General features: G+C 40.9%; 1 protein-coding gene across 1 annotated transcript in view; it reads right to left on the reverse strand.

Moving 5' to 3' along the window:
* Window positions 1–15242, reverse strand: part of LOC122813919 (zinc finger protein 773-like) — a 109335-nt gene that overhangs the window by 14986 nt on the left and 79107 nt on the right. The gene's annotated exons all lie outside the window — the stretch shown is intronic.

The following is a 15242-nucleotide window of genomic DNA, read 5'->3' on the forward strand; positions in this document are numbered from 1 at the left end:
GCCACAAAACTATGGGCTAGGCTTGTAAATGCCCTTGGGCAGATAGCCTAGTATGAACCTATGAACCTATGAAAAGCACAATCATGTCTGTGATCCAGGCAGCCAACATAGGGGCCGTTCTTAAGCTCTTTCTGTTCCTATGCATGTCTAGTAGCCCTTCAAAGATGGACATGCAATGGGTGTAAGAGCTATAACTTGTGTGTCTGATAAACACCCACAGATGACCCCTGCCTCAGGCACAGATACTTCTATAATGTTTTCCCAAATGCTGCCTCACCAAGCAAGATAGGGAAGGAGGTACAGCTTTTTTATTCCTCAGCCTTCCCAGTGGACTCCTCCAGTGCTCCGTTTGCTATTTGATCCCAGGCCCTGTCAGCTGTACTCAGGGATTTATCACATCTATGTCTCAGAACCAACACATGAACTTGTACAGTTTGGAAATGCCTAAAAATGTTACTGTCATTGGACAGTGAATGCTACTACATAATCAGTTTCTTTACAGATAAAATACATTTAGAAAATGTAATTTTGACCTCTTTCATAATTCAAATATTAGAACTAGGCATCCAGAAATCCATACGCAAAGTACAGTTAGATTTATATGTTGCATAATGACAGTAAATTGTAATTTGTGGTTTAAAGACAATATACCTAGAAGAAAAAAATTATCAGCGTCAGACAGACTTATGTTAGTTAATGCAAGAAGGAACTCATTTATTTATTTAGTTAGTTACGTAGCTGCTTGCTTATTGAGTTAATTCAATTAGGCCTTAGATCCCTTGAAGACATGGCTACACCAATTATAAGCTAAAATACACATTATTGACTAAGAAATATTGAATGACAACATGAAAAATTGGAGGCATGGAAAAGAGTCACTAAAAGACGTAACACAGTAGACATGGGTATGAAATGAAAATTAACAATATGGCTAATATAAAAACACACAATTACCACGGCAACCTTGGTAAAACAGGAAAAGTACTGAACGCAAATTTATTTACATCAAAAAGAACCAGCGTTTTCGCCACAAGCCTCTTGTAGCTTCATCAGAGTAAGACATAAAAGACATAACCTGCCTTATATAGTATGTAGGCAGGAAGTGACATATTATATTAAGCCATAAAAAAGCATTTTCAATCCATCACATATCTCATTGAAAGTTTGAAAATTAAAAAGATATACAATTGTTTCCCTGAAACGATAAAAATGCACCATATAGATACTTAATTAAATTTTATAAAACAGTTTTTATATATAAAAATGTTTTTGTATGTTGTTAATGTGCATGGATATCTGAAATAGACGCCCTATCCATAAAAGGACTGAAATCAAAGTAATATTAAGTACTCAATAAAACCAGAACAAGATACAAGAACTGTGAAAGTGATAAAAATACATAAAAATTCATAATGGTACTACCAAAAAACAGAATACTATAAATATAAGGCAAAACAATAACAGTGCAAGCACAAAACCACCAAGGCATGAACGCCTGGCTATCTCAAATAACTTCTCAACTTCAGAACAGCTGAGATGTTACAGTTTTCATTCATTGTTTTGCCTTATATTCCTATATATATATACTTCCTGCCTATATACTATATAACGCAGGTTATGTCTTTTATGTCTTACTCTGATGAAGCTACAAGAGGCTTGTGGCGAAAACGCTGGTTCTTTTTGATGTAAATAAATTTGCGTTCAGTACTTTTCCTGTTTTACCAAGGTTGCCATGGTAATTGTGTTTTTTTATCAGTTTTATTTTTGTTCTGGTTCTCAATATGGCTAATATGATAATATTGTAGTAATTTAGTGCTAGTTGTTATAATTTTAGAATTGTTGTGAACAAAACATTACCAAATGACATTTGTAAGTTTCTAACAGATATTCGTTTAATTTTTTTTTTTTTTTGTACAGGTTAAAAGGTTCTTGTCACAACTTTCATGAAGGCCATCTTAACCAATTTCTGCTAAACATTGAAAAAAGAGCACATAAGTTTTAGGAGTCAATATAAATTGATGAAATATGTATACCAATTCTTTTAACACATATAATTTAATAATTTTATTAGTTTATTAAAATAATGAGAAAGCCTTAGAAAATGTAATTTATAAAACAATGAAAACATTTTTAATGGTATGGTAACAGAATATTTACATCATATGACACTGGGTTTTCTGATTATCTTTTAACTAACCAAGAAATGTTTTTGGTACTCTTTTCATAATGTCTTATAACAGCAGAAGCTTCTAGCAAGGCCGTCTGATATTGGAAGCTCTGCTAGAGAGCTGAATGAGCATTAGAAAGGTGCACCAGGGCTAACAGTTTCTTCAGCTTTAGAGCCATGGTCATATATAGCTGCGTAACAAAGTTAGCATCTTTGGTTACCTACAACTAGTATTTATTTCCTTATTTATCCTTTGTTGACCAGGTTAGTCTCATTATGCTAGTGGCCTCTTTTCAGGGGAGACCTAAGCTGGTATTTTTACCACTATGGTAAATTTGGCCAGGACATCGGAGAACTTCCTGTACTATGTTTGGTACTTCCTGGGAGTGACAGGCCGGAGGTTAGTGGCATTAAAACACAAGAATGAAGGGAATCTACTGAAAAAAATTCTGCTTGGGGTATGGTTGAAATTACTGAACTTGAAGGAGGAGGATTACTGATTAAGAAATTGCTTAAGTTTTTGGATGAAAATGAACCTGCTACTTGCAAAGCTGCATATTGGAATCAAACAGTTGATCAGTATGCTGCGGGAGGAGGAGGAGAAGCCTTCCTTCTGTATCAGGCGATAAATGTCAGGGTTCAAGTTTTGGCTCAGTTTAACCACAGTGAATCCATCTGCACGTACAGTGTTTGCTGCTTCTGAAAATAGTATTTTTTCTAACAACGTATGCATATACGGTGAAATCTACTTCTGATACTGAACCTTCTGTTTCACAACATGGAAGGAAACTGCCTGTGGTATGAATATTTTCCAGAAACAATAAAGTACTTAATGGGTATATGATTTGGGACAATACTGTTTCTCTTCTTGGATTTACTAGTAAAGAAATTCAGGCCTTGACACATGTTGGTAAAGATACATTTTGCTATGTAATTTTTGAAACATTTGCATTTGCTGAAGATGTTTTGGCTAAATGGATCTTAAAGAAACTTTGCACTCCTTATGCACCATATGACATTGAAGGTTTAAATATAGAACCAAAAAGCGGTATTATCTTGCAATTTAAAAAACTATTGATGTAGGGCTAAGCTCGGACTCAGTATCAGTTTTATACATTATGCTATTCTGTGTGCTGGCTCAGATTCAGTCTCACTTTTATACATTATGCCATTCTGTTTTGGAAATAAAAAAATATATGATGCCAGGAAAATATGGGCAGGTACTTGGGAAACCTAGGTAATACTGTATCACAGCTATGGGCACATTCCTAGTGTGTCTTTTATCTCTGATTACAGGGCCTTTGTATATTACAAGGGCAACCAAAGATTTGTTTTCACCGTGGCTCCTATGAACAGTTAATACAAACATGTCCTAAGAGAAAATGTGCTCAGTGCAGGGAGTTTGATTATACTATTCATAACCGTGAAACATTCTACAAAAAATGCAGGAAAACTGAGCCCTTTTGGTTTGACTACCATCAAATTAAATGGTCATAACAGCAACAGCCTTAACCTGTTAGTACTACAGCTCCATTATGTACTGCAGAAATATATGAGGTTAGGACTGATATGCATAATGTTCTGAAAGAAGTGACATAGGTGAACAAATCTCACATAGTACTAATGTTACAGATGATGAAGGTGATAGAAGTTATTTCTGTGTGGCCACTTTATTTAAAAACGAGCTTTACTGACAAACACCATTCATACTTCTAATACTATTTATAATAGGGTTAAGAAAAGAAAATTAAAGAGTAACAGTTTGCAAAAAAGGGAGGGGATAACCTGTTTCCATAAAATTACCAGTATTATCAATGAAAAAAGGCATTTAGTCATACAGGAAAGTTGTAAGACTATCCATTTGGATATCTGCTGTCTTTTGAATGTTTGTCTGTTGACTGTTAGCCAACACCACAAGGACAGGTATTGTGAGGTCATACAATTGTTTGGTCCTTCGGCCAAGATTTATGCTTTATAACTGCCATACTCTCTCTCTCTATATATATATATATATAATATATATATTTATATTTATATATATAAATAAAGTTTAACAAAGCTACATTTGGTTATTCCTACTACTGGCAGACATCTTACATGTGATTTCAAAGGTCCTTTTGACTTCATCCTTTTTATTACTGTACATGCACCTACTATCAATATAAGTAACATACACTTGTAACACTACAGAAGTCCCCCAACTGAAACAACATAAACATAAGTTCAAAATAACTTCTACAGTTGAATTCAATAAACCCTGTGTAAGCTTCGTGTGAAGCCTACATGGAGTTTACGTGTTTGTGAGGTGTGCAGCAGCAGTGATTATATATTCATGCCATGCATCATGTTTAAATGTAAACAAGTATGGTTTCAATGCAGAAACAGTGTTACTGGCCAGGATATCATGTAACCCAACACAGATAACCCACTTGTTTACCTTAGAGTAAACTAGCTTAGCGGGATTGTGCAGAATGCTACAATGATTACCATGGTATATCATTATAGCAATGTATATGTCCCAAACACAGTACAGGATAGTGTATACAGTGCAGAGTACTGTGGAATCCCATTTCAGGCATTCTGTACAAAAGTTGTGTAAATGATCTGTAAGGATATATGGGCTGCCATGTAAAATAAACACTCACAGGAAGTGTGTGTATTTAACACAGATGAATTGTAGGAATGAACACGGGGAAAGAGGACAGGTGAAACATAGTAATGGATAGGAGAAACATAGTAATGTACATCAGATGAGGGCATGTAAATGGAAAACAGTTGTAGCAGGAACACTAATCACATATTGACATGGTACAAGTACAGACTGCACAGTGAAACTGTACATTATGTGACTGTCACACAAGGTGATATAACAAAGGAGAAGATTGTCTTTGTGATATAAGCATCCTGACATGAACAATGGAGAGGACATTTATCAGGGATGTTATACACAATCAGGGTTGAGTGCATATTGTGAAGCTGTGCAAACATTGGCTGAATATGATGACGGCAGTGGCCAAACAGAAGCATAGTCAGGTGTGCAGAGGTTGGATCTAACATTGAAATTGACATTTAACTATCCCTGTAATTCAGTTGGGCACAACTGGTAGGCCTCCTCCAACCCATTCCAGCCAGCCTCTCAGATATTGAACAGGTGGAGGGCGAGAAACGTACAGTTGTGTACCTACCATAAATGTAGATGTTAGAGTGTATTCACTGTTGCAGTCAATACAATTGGGTTATCCTGCTGGCAGGCTACCCACAGTCGGCCCGAATTTCAAAGTCTAGGTCCGGCGTCGGTTGCTGTCACCTCCTCCCTGACGTCAGTGCGCCAGGGGTATAAAAGATGCAGCAGACACCATTTTCTTCAGTTTTTCTTGCCCCAGATGTCAGGTGCCCCAAATATGGTAGGCTAAATTATGTCAAAAAGCATGCATACAGAAAAAACAACTTTTCCTTCATCTACAAGCAAATACACCACATAGGTTGTATAGAACAGAGAAGTACAGATAAGTCCCAGTAAAGAAAAGGGGGATGGTGGGAGGGTTACCTGGACTGCAACAGTGAATACACTCGAACATCTACATTTATGGTAGGTACACAACTGTACTAGGTTCATCGTGTTTCACTGCTGCAGTCATTACAACTGGGTTGAACCCCAAAGCTAAGGTTGGGAGGCTGGTGCTAAATAGGATTAGGAGAGGCTATCAGGCCCTGCAGAACTGCAGTGGCAAAGCCTGCCCTGGATTTAGAGTAGAGAGGTAAGTGATAGTGCTTTGTAAAAGTATGCACTGAACTCCAAGTTGCAGCCTCCAAGATGTCTTTGGTTGGTACTCCTCTGAGGAAGGCTGCTGAAGTGGCTGCTGCTCTGGTTGAATGTGGCCTAATGCCCTTAGGCACTGATTTGCCATGCTGTGAATAGCAGAAACGAATGCAGTGGCCTATCCACTTTGAAATAGTCTGTTTTGATATAGGCTTTCCTTGTGATCCTGCAGCATAAGCCACTAGAAGTTGTTCAGTCTGTCTGAAAGCTTTGGTTCTGTCCAAGTAGAAGCGCAGCTGCCTGTGAATGTCCAAAGAATGCAGAAGTCTCTCACCCTTACTCTGTGGGTTTGGGTAAAAGGTAGGCAAATTAATAGTTTGGTTAAGGGCCACACTGGAAACTACCTTAGGCATAAATGTAGGGTTTGTCCTCAGAGAAACCCTGTCATCATGGAAAATGATGTAATATCCAACACTGCTGTTAAATAGAACAATGACCAAAAAACCAAACGTTGAGAGCAAAAAACCTTTATCAAAAACAAAGCTTTCAGGCCAAAACCCTTTTTCAATGCTTAACTGATGATGGAAAATGATAAAAGGTTCCACAGCCATGAGTGCCTGTAACTTTGAGACTCGTCTAGCGGAGGTTATTGCTAGGAGCAGAGCTGTTTTCCAGGATAAGAATTTTATATCAGCTGCAGAGGCTGGCTCAAACGGAGGCAGTGTGACTTTTTCCAAGACATAGTTGAGGTCCCATGCAGGTATTGGGGCTCTCCTAGGAGGTCTTATGTTTTTGGCCCCTCTGAGGTACTGCCTTAGTAATGGATGCGAAAAAATAGGTGGGTCTGTATTGTAATGAGCTAAAATGGCAGAGGCATGAATTTTAATTGATGAAAAGGAAAGGCCTTTATCCAGCATCTCAGTTAAGTATTGCAAAATCTGAAGAATATTTGGAACAATCATGTCAATACCTTGTGCCTGGTTCCAAGCACAGAATCTCTTCCATTTTTCTGCATAAGATTTTCTGGTGCTAGGCCTCCTGGCCTCCAAAATAACATCCATCACTGCTTTAGAGAGAGGTGTGTCTTGAATGGCTACATTATCCACCATGCTGCCAGGTTTAAGGTCCTGAGTTGGCTGTGCAGTATCTGACTGTCTTGTTGGGTCAATAAGTGAGGAATTTGAGGAAATGTTCAAGCTGGGCATTGAGACAAGCTCTTTAGGACTGGGTACCAGTGCTAGCAGGGCCAGTCTGAGGCTATCAGTATCATTTTTGGCTTCTTTTGTCTGACCTTGAGGAGTACCTTGGGGAGGAGAGGCAGAGGAGGAAAGGCATATACTGTTAGGTTTTTCCAGCTGAAAGATAGAGCATCCACTTTCCATGCTTGTTTGTGATAAGTCCTTGTGCAGAATCTCTGCAGTTGGCAGTTGTGAGGGGAGGCAAATAGGTCTATGTCCAGGCATCCCCAGTTCTTTATTATCATGCTGAATACTTGTGGATCCAATTTCCACTTGCGGGGATCTATTAGGTTTCTGCTTAGTTCGTCTGCCAGAGTATTTATCCTTCCTGGCAGGAATTGTGCTTGCAGATGTACTTGGCAAGTCAATGCTGTGTCCCACAAGTTCATGGCTAGTCTGCAGAGGGGGTAGGAATGTGCACCCCCCTGCTTGTTTACGTACCACGACTGTAGTATTGTCAGTCTTTATCAGTAGTTGTCCTGGATTAAGTAGATGTTTGAAGGCTGTTAGGGCATTCTGTATAGCTAGCATCTCTTTTTGATTGATATGTAGATGCATTTGACTTGTGGACCTGTGGACCATGTGCCCTGAATACATCTTCCTGCCATATGGGCCCCCCAGGCATAATCTGATGCATTTGTTGTCAATGTCTGCCTGGCTGTGGGTATGGTGAATAGCTGTCCCGTGTTGAGGTGACAGGCTTTTGCCCACCATCGGAACTCCTGTTGCAGGCAGGGAATGAGGGTAATTACTGTTTCTAGGCTGTTGCAATGTTGAGTCCAAACACTTTTTAGATACCATTGAAGTTTCCTCATATGCAGTCTTGCATATGGAATTAGTAGAATGCAGGATGCCATGAAGACCAAAGCCTGCAGAATTTTTCTTGCAGACAACTGGGTCTTTGTTGCCAACATTTTGAAATAAGTAGTCAGTGGTCTGTGTTTGTCTGGCATGAGATAAGCCATGTGGGCAGTTGTATTTAAGCTTGCACCCACGAATATTCTCTCGAGAGGGTACGAGTTTTGATTTCTTTTCATTTACTGTATACCCTAGACCTATTAGTAACCTTTTTACAAATGCCAGATGCTGTAGTACAGTGTCCTTGTTCTCGGCTTGAATAAGGCAGTTGCCCAAGTAAGGATATATTTATATTCCTCTTTGTCTGCAGAATGCAATCACTGGTGCCAGGCATTTTGTGAAGACCCTGGGCGCAGTAGGTAAGCCAAAGGGCAGTGCAGAGAATTGGTAGTGCATTGAGCCAGCTACAAATCTGAGGTATCTTCTGCATGATTGTCTGATTGGGATATGCAGGTATGCCTCTTTTAGGTCTAAAGTCACAAGCCAAGCCTTCTTGCCCAGCATGGGCAGAAGCTGCTGCAGAGTTAACATTTTGAATTTTGGAATATCCAGGAATGTGTTTAGGAAAGACAGGTCCAGTATTGGTCTCCAGGCTTTGTCCTTTCTGGGTACCAAGAATAGCCTTGAGTAAAATCCTTGTCCCTGCTCTTTCTGTGGTACTTGCTGAATGTCTCTCATGTCCATGAGGGATGAAACTTGTTTTTGTGCCTCTGCCCATTGATTGCGTGGCAGGTCTGGCATACCGTTTGGCCTTGGCAGGGTGTGAAAGTGGAACCTGTAACCTTGAGATATGATATTTAAGACCCATTTGTCCTGGGTGATCATGTGCCAATTTTGTGAAAAAAAGTGCTAGTTTTCCCCCCAAAGGAGCTGCCAGAAGAAGTGCCTGGTGTTGGCAGGGGAAAGTCATTGAGACTGTTTCCTGTATGGCTGTGATTTTTCCTCTCCACTTTTGGAGGTAGAAGCACACCATTGCTGAGGCCTGTATGAGACTTGGGGCTGTGATCTGCCTCTGGGGCATCTGTATCTGCCTCTTTGTGGCCTGTCTGACACTGGAAAGGACCGATTCTTTGTAGGCCAGTTCCTGCTAAATCTGGGAGGCTGTAACTGTAAGAAATCCTTCATTGTTTGCATAGATTTAGCTTTGTCCTCCATTTTCTTCAACACTTCTTCTGCTTTAACACCAAACAAGGTATCATGTTGTAATGGAGCATCTAATAGTTTTGCTTTAACATGATCGGGCAGATTCTGTTCTTTTAACCAAGCATGCCTCCTAATGACAGAACCTGTAACAGCGGCCCTGCAGGAGGCCTCTAGAGAATCAAAACCACATTGCAAACTATGCTTTCCCACTTGTTCAGCTGCATGCAATAAATCCTGCATTTCTTTGTTTTCAGCACATTCTGAATTTGTCAACATTTTCTGTTTAAGCAGTGACATAAGATATTGCTGATATTTAAGCATATGAAATTGACAATTTAAAGCTCTTACAGCCAAGGTAGCAGAAGTATAAATCTTTTTCCCCATCTGTCCAGGGCCCTTGAATCCCTATCAGAGGGGATAGGGTTTTTTGCAGTGGAAGCTTTGACCCCCTTGGGACCCTGAGAAATAGTTTCTGGGTAGCAGCAGGGTTTTTGTAAAGAAATTTATGTGAATCCAGAACCCTGTAGTATCTGTCTGGCTTAACAGGAGCTGGTGGTAAAGAGTCAGGAGATAGACCGGACTCTGTAAAAACATCATCTACAATGTCTAAAATAGGAGGAATAGCAAGGAGACTGTGGTGGAGTAATAAAAGGAAGTCTGAGCCTTTTCTTGGATTCCGAGTAATCTTGGCTCTCGCAATGGAAATGCTCCCTCATAGTATGCAGGGTTTCCCCAAAAGAATAATCCTCAGGAGGAGAGGCTGATTGGATAGATTCTTCAGCATCAAAATCCTCATAGGGAGGAAGGGACTATTCATGTTCAGAAGAGGAATCAGAGGAAATGGAAACCTGATCTGAAGATTCATATTCTATCTCTTGCCTAGGCCTCTTATCAGGAGGGGGATGGGAACCCCTGATCAAAGTAATTAGTTCTTCAGCCATTTTAAGCATCTGTTTTTTAGGCATGGAGGCCTGTCCAGGAGAATGCTGTACTTGTTTCTTTGTCTTTAGAGCTGCTTTAGTCTTTGCCTTTGAAGCTGAAGTTGGCTTTACATATAACTGTGTAGGCCTGAAAACACCCTCAGAAGCAGATGCCTGCTCAGCGGCTCTGGACCCATCTGAGAGAATAGTTTCCTAGTGTCCAATACCTTGAGTTTCCAGCGGCCTAGTTGGCTCCACATGGGAGTCGGAAGCGGCGTGTGGTTCTGAGGTAGTGGGTGTCAGGGCCTGCGAAAGCGCCTCACTGAGAACCGGTGAACTGGCGACAGGCCTAGCGAAAGCCTAGTCATCGGTTTTGGACCTTGGATGCCTGTCCTTTTCTTTTTCTTTGTGCTTTTTATAAACTCCGGTAGTCGGCTGTTCCGACAGCATTATATAATTGAATCTTTGGCCAAAGTAATGAAATGCAAAATCGTACCGACGCTTAATAGCGAGTTGGTTAAATCTAGCACAAAACTGGCAACTAGCAACGTCGTGGTCAGGGCCTAGGCAAGGAATACAGTAAGAATGAAAATCCTTATGAGGTATTTGCTTCCCACAAGAAATACAATTATTAACTTTTTCTGACCGGTCTGGAGCAAGAAAATAGTTTCCCCAACAGGGTACTTAGCTTTAATGAAGACTTCGGATCTGAAATTTGAATTTGAAAATCTCAGGAGTCGGCCGACTGGCACTTGCGAACTGCTTTTGCTTCGGGCACCGCACGGCAAGAAAGGCTGAAGAAAATGGCGTCTGCTGCATCTTTTATACCCCTGGTGCACTGACGTCAGGGAGGAGGCGACAGCAACCGACGCCGGACCTAGACTTTGGAACTCGGGCTGACTGCGGGTAGCCTGCCAGCAGGATAACCCAACTGTAATGACTGCAACAGTGAAACATGATGAACATCTTGATCAGGGTAGTGTGGTTACTGTGACATCAGTGCATGCTACTCTTGCAACAGCCAAAGTGTGGGTGAGGTGCCATGAAGGAGGGCTGTTAGGGGTGCTCTCCATCCTCCACCTGACCCAAGTGTGTCTTACAGTGTCACTCAACTTATGTTTAATGTCATCAGTAAGCACTTTCCAATAGGTCCTCTAGAAAAATGCTTAGGGTTGTAGATGTGGAACAGGATAACATACGTGACTGCCTCCACCATGTTGCCGATTCAATGGATCAAATCAATGACATGTTAGAATGTGTAGTGTTTGTGATGGAATGTCTGTTGGGAGGGGGATGCCATCCACATGGGCGCAGGTCAGCCACATCATCTGATGTTAGCCAATGTGTCCATTCCCGATCATGCTCCCTTAGTAGCACTACTTCCACTCTCCATCAGTGATTGAAGTGTATCCCCCAGTGTGGCAGTCCATGGGTTCCTGCTCCTGGGTGTCCTCATGAGGGGAGCTCATCCAGCAGACAACAGTCACATTCAGGTAGCAGCAGTGCATTGAGCACGGTAATGGACATGCCAGTACAAACTCCTGGCAGAGCCAGTTCTCATGGTCAGGTAGAACAATGATGAACTGCCACCACTACAATTCTTGGTATGTTACAGCTAGCACAGAACTTGACTGTGTTGATGCAGACACTCACACAACAATTTCAGCTAGAGGGCCCATACAAACACACACGCAGAATAGTTACATGGTTCAGCCGTGAAGCTTAAAGCTCATTCTGTCTCAATGGTAGTTTGTTACTTTATCCAAATGTGTACCTGTTTGTATTTCCTACTTAAACATACTCACTTACCTTTTGTGTCAGCGTAGGTCACACAGACAGACACAGACAGACACAGACACAGACACAGACACAGACACAGACACAGACACAGACACACACACACACTCCTGTGCAGGTGATGATAACTGCGCCATATCCTTGTTTTCTATCTTTTGGATTCCGAGATACACAGGATTTGTTTCTGATGCTCAGGGTGCATAGCTAACTTAGTGCTTAGTATACCTGAGTTTGTGATGCCGTTTTGCTAACTGTACTTCTGACATATTTTGGTCTTAGAAAGTTAGACGGCTGTTTTTTGTATCAGTATTTTTAGAATCTTCAGATGGTTGTGAAGTCTGAAACTGAAACGCGTCTCATTACTGTCTAACTTCTCTCGAATGATTTTCCAGAACAAAAGTATGAGGCCAAACTGAGGACATTTTTTGAGCATTAGTACTTTTGAGAGGTATGAATGTGTGAATCTTTGATGCTGGAGGCCTATTACTTGAAAGAGGACACATGTATTTACATAAGTCTCTTGTCACATGTTAAAGTCATTGCTGTACAAATCGCCTACCTTTTACTTACTTACATTACCAAGTAACAACATGCAAGGATATGCCATTCATTTGTATTATTACACAATTCTGTTTTAACACCCCAGGTTCATCACTTACACAGCCATTACATGGGTAGTTAAAGGTTGTGTGCATTGCCTGGCATCAAAGTTACTATATGCATGTGTGTAGGATGAAAGTTTTGGCCCCTAAGGTGGTGAACGAGTGTGCTACGCATTTCTTCTTAGTCAATGTGAGGGCATATTGAGCACTCCTACATCTGCAGCTGCTGGTTCCTCTTCTGACTCCTCACCTGAGTGTGGCTGTGGTGACCTCGCCACTGGTGGTGGGATGTGCGTCCCTTCCCCTTGTTGATCCTGCTGAAAATGTTTTCTCAGGAGGATGTTGTGAAGAATGGCAGAGATGGTGAAGATTTCAGTACGTGTACATGGACTGTACTGCAGGGCTCCCCAGATGTACCTAGGTGGTGGAATCATGACTTTAGCAGCCCAAACATATGCTCTTATGATATTTTGGGTTTGAGCATGTACCTCATTATGGCATTCTTCAGCATGTGTGTGTGCATTTCTGATGGGCATCATCAGCCATGGTTCCAGTGCATAACCTGTATCCCCCAGTAAATGACCCTGTGGGATATCACCTCTTGTGAATATCGGAGACAGTTGGGAGGTGTGCCAGATGTGACTTGTGGTAACAGCCTGTGTTGCCAGTACATACATTCAAGATGAGTCCCTTAGCATTACACACAACTTGGCAGTTAATGGAGTGGAAACCCTTTCTTTTTATGTAGACCCTTCTCTGTTCCCCAGGTGGTGCCTTGATTTCTTTAAATGTGCAATCTATGGCATCTAGTATTTCAGGGTAGTGTGCTATAGGGTAAAAACATTGCATAATTGCAGCCCTGTCCTCAGGAGTACAGGGAAAATATATGTGGTCACACACATGTTGGAGCATAGCATTCAGGAAATGATGGAGGATCCTGGATGCGAATGACTGTGACACCCCCAGCATTTCCCCTATTTCTCTCAGAAAGGTTCCTATAGCTAAAATTCTAAGTGCTACATATATTTTTGTCTCCACTGGAAAAGGTTCCCCTTGGTTTGTCCTGGGTCTCCGTTGAGGACAACAGAGGTTGCAGAGTTTCTGTAGTGTGTCTCTATCTGCCCTGTAGCATTCTACAATTTCCACCTCATACAGATTGTGATGAGTTTACTGGGGTTTGAAAACTCCTCTTCTTGGCTGTGGTCTATCAGCAGCAGTAGCAGCAGCAGAGACTACAGCCTGTTGCAAATACGCATGAATTAAGGCAACAACAGCTCCTAACATTCTTTCTGTGTAAACTCCTTTTGGTGGCTGCATTCCAATAGGTTTTTGAATTTGCAGGGAAAACCAGCACTGAGTCTACACAGTTGCTTTATATCTTATTAAATAGCTCCTCCATCTTGGATTGGTTGATTAGCATACAATTCAGCTGCTTATGTTGTAATTAGCATACCACAGTGTTTACAGTGGTTGCGCGGCTCTATACATTGTGTAGAGCAGCTTACTAAAAACAGAACAGTGCGCTACCATGTAGGGTTTATTGAATCTGCCCTCTAATGTACAAATAGCCTGGTCTATATACTAAACTACATTAAAATCATTGTTAATACAACTTACTACACAACACAAAGTATGATTTTTTTATGAGATATTTTTTATGAGCTATTATTAAAAAAAATGTTCTCTTGTTTTCCACCATATTTACCAAATCCCAGTTCAGAGCTATGTTGTTCTTCTTTCGGCTTTTCCTGGTTAGGGGTCGCCACAGCAGAACTCCGGTCCGCTAATGATAGGCAGTAGATTTTTTTTTTTTTTACGGGTGCAGAGGTGCCAGCTCGGCGCCCAACCTTCAACGAAGGCACTCCCATTCTAAGCATGTCTTTCGAATGCCACTCAACCTAGGAGAGGGCATTCAGACTCCACACAGAAGGCAGTCCAGCCAAGAATCGAATGGGAGAACCTCTTGCTGTGAGGCAACAATGCTACCGCTGCACCACCGCAGCTATTTTACTTATGAACATTTGTTTATACAAAAAAAATAAGCTACATATACATCCATCCATCCTCATCCTCTATATATCTACATTTTATATCCATCTATCAATATATTTATATATATGTGGGTCCACTTCTGAATCTCGAAAAACAGACATGTCAAATTTCAGTATTTCAAGACCAGAATACTGAACGGCCCCAAACATGAAAATGCAAAATACTAACAACTCAAAATATTGAAAAAAAAAAATTAAAACTAAACTTCCAACCCTCCCTCAAAATAAACAAAAACATAACTTCAAAACCTAACATAAATAACAGTAACACATGTTTTTGCAGGGGTGCAAGTCCCCCTGTACCCCCATACCCCCTGCTTCTTATATATACCAACCCCGATTCTGCACTAACATGAAAACAACACACCTACTTCTATGTTCCCCACACTCACATTACACACACACTTATATCCATGACAAACACACACACACTGCACATGTAAAACAAATCAGCACTCTCAACACCTACACACACACACTATCACCTACCTACCATAACCCACTCCTACATATTCCTAAAACACTAAATAAAACCACATTCCTACACAAAACCCTGACTTACTACAAACTTACTTGGATCTCCAAACATAACACATCCACTGACATCTTCAGCACCCAGAAACCACGAAACCTTAAAGGGACAGCACACTACAAAAACAGACTGCTCAATACCTACCGTACAGTCGGTGACATGAGATTCGACAAT

This window comes from Protopterus annectens, chromosome 10.part0 (assembly GCF_019279795.1).
Source record: "Protopterus annectens isolate FY-2018-M chromosome 10.part0, PAN1.0, whole genome shotgun sequence".
In the NCBI taxonomy this organism is placed as follows: domain Eukaryota; kingdom Metazoa; phylum Chordata; order Ceratodontiformes; family Protopteridae; genus Protopterus; species Protopterus annectens.